This window comes from Telopea speciosissima, chromosome 7 (assembly GCF_018873765.1).
Source record: "Telopea speciosissima isolate NSW1024214 ecotype Mountain lineage chromosome 7, Tspe_v1, whole genome shotgun sequence".
In the NCBI taxonomy this organism is placed as follows: Eukaryota; Viridiplantae; Streptophyta; class Magnoliopsida; order Proteales; family Proteaceae; genus Telopea; species Telopea speciosissima.
In genome coordinates this window covers 12,790,824-12,793,696 of record NC_057922.1, presented here as the reverse complement: position 1 = coordinate 12,793,696, position 2,873 = coordinate 12,790,824, and positions in this window count along the sequence as shown.

Genomic DNA, 2,873 nt, shown 5'->3' with positions numbered 1-2,873 from the left:
TTCATCAGGTCAGTAGTAGTGGGTAGATGGATTATGGTATCTATGTAGGGTTGCTGTTTCTTTTTCTTTGTGTTCTTTGGTCCTGGTTGTGTATTATGAACCTTTCACCCCCCTCCCCCAAAAAAATGTATTATGAACCAAAGGAAAGAGAAAAAATGAAGAGCACTTGTATATAATGAGTTGTTTAGTGTAAGATTAATGTGGGGGTTTCATCTCCCTTCCTACTTCTGATTTTGGCGGCTGCAGACCTCTTGGATTTCGTTTTCTGTTTTCTTTGTTGATCATATTGGGTTTCTGTTTGATACTTCTTTTCTTTAGTTCTCACCCCACTAGTTGATTTGTTTTGTAACAACTAACAACTACTGGTGTTTCTCTGCTTTAGCATTGGATGGGGAAAAGGACTGATTGTAATGGGCTTTCTTTTATTAGATAATTCAATGGGAGTACGGTTCCTGGTCTAGCGGGTGTGGGAATCTTGCTCTGCGCACATATATCTGCCGAATGGCAAGTTGGATGGGGCTGAAATTTTGTTGACAGGTAAACCCCGAGTGACCCTGAGTTCCCCTGCTACTGTGTCTAGTTTCAGCCTAAACAAAGATAACTGATTGGCAAAAGAAAATATTGAAAAAAATTTGGACCAACAAAAAGGTGCATGTACCACAAAGGTATTGCAACCAAATTTAATCATATATCCCCATTTTGTCATCATCCATTTACATGTGGCAGAAATAAGTAGGGCATGGGACCAGGAAATATTGCTGAATTTGTGAGATTAGGATCCCTTTTGCCAACTTAGGCATAATGACTGTTAGGGAACAAAAGAAAAAAGAAAGGGATGCTTCAACCTCCCTGACTTCTCTGATTACTTAATCCTGATTTACCGCCCGGGGGGTGGTTACCCCCAAGTTTTGAGAACTCCCTATTTATGTATATGTGATAAAACTTTAGTATGTTCTAAATATACATGAAATTCAATGTGGTTTCGCCATTATTTAACTCTTTGTTTCATATGGATGCCTGTTTGTATAAATGTATATGCAGAGTAATTGATGGCTTTTGCTTATTTCTTAATGTCTCGATAAAAAGATTCATTGTCTTTACAAAAATAAAGAGTTTTAGAATCTACATAAAATATGATTCTTTTTCGATTTTCTTTGGAGTTGAATACATCGTTCAATAAATTTTTGGATACAATCCTTATGAATCAATAGAAAAAATCAAATCTCTTGTGGTACACCATATATGGTTTGGTTATTGATAGAGTGAATAGATCCGTCATTTCTTGAAATCTGTTCTGATTTAAATTCATAGGTTAATGTAATACTCCCCTGTTATGGTCAATAAATAGATGAAACAAATAATAAAAATTCAAATTTTACGTAAATCTCCCCAGTGATGGTCAATAAATAAATAAAAAATCAAATTTTGTTCAAGAATGAAATCATATTGGAATTTTCCATATCTGGTTCATCCTTTGGAATCAACTAAATAACATTTCAGATCCGATGAAATACGTGACTTGAGAATTGAGATGGTATTTTTTAAGTACATAATTATCTTAAATATATCAACCATGTCTTTATTTTTATGCTTGGTTGGTTATTTTGTTCGTTCTTCAACATTTTTTTTTAATCTCTAGTGGAGCTTTCAGTAGGATTCGAACCCAGATGAAGTTCTAACCATATTTCAGAGAAAAAGAACGAATTGATCTTGAAGGATTCCCAAGAAATACTTCGATTTTTCCTGGAAGTAGATGATTATTCATCTGTTTCTCACGTTTTGTGAACTGTTGGGATATTGAGGAATATCTAGAAAGGCATTTCAAGAATCATATGATTCTATCTCTATTCGTTCTATTTGAAGAAAGGAAGGATCCCAAAGAAGCGATCTCTGTTTTTAGTTGTTGAATTACTCTTTGATTGATTAATAAGTGATATTCTGAATCTCCGTTACTAATGGAATCAAAACGATCTCTAGATTTGTCAGAAGATCTTTTCAATTTGCTAGAATCGTTTACTTGAACGAAAATAGATCTTGTGGAATCATATTGAGTATTTGACGATATATTTCGTACCTTTTTAAACAAATCGATCCTAGCTTATCAACCACACATTGTGAAAATAGGTGTTGTGGAATCATATTGAATATTTGACGATATATTCCGTACTTTACTAAACAAATCGATCATTGTTTATCAACCACACATTGTCTAACAAAATCCAATTCTCTCTGGAAGTATCTACAAATTTTTGTTTACCAAAAAAATGCAAGCAAGCAAAAACAGTAAAACAAAGCAATAAAATTCTAGATTGACTCCCCAAGGTTAGTTTAGGAGACTAGCTTCTTGGGTAAGATAGTTCATGAGTGAAGGTTTTCTGATAGCCAAGAGATTCCTAAATTGTGTCATGTAGTATAAGATTTTTTATATTACTGACTTTGGCTTACAAACTAGAGATCTAGTAAAGTGTGAGTCGGATAAGCTGGGTTCTGATAATTCATAAAGGAGATTATCATATTCTCACGACACAATTTAATTAGATGAGAAATATAGAAACCCTTTGTCGTGGTTGTACAAAAGAAAGGGTTTGTTCGAATCCTTTCATTCCAAGGAATACGTTGGTTGTACAAAAGTAAGAAGATAGTATTCAATGTGAAAAAAAGATCAATCAATAATTGGAATAATCAACATTTGTGAAGTATGACTTAACTTACTATGTATTTATTAATCAATTTTTTAATGGTTAGTTGGTTTAAATGGTTCAATTTAAACATTTTAGTTAAACCATCTTAATCTTGAAACCAAAATTAAAGCATTTATTAAATGGTTTCATGTTTTTGGTTTACACCGATGATTTGATTTCCATAAGTGGTTT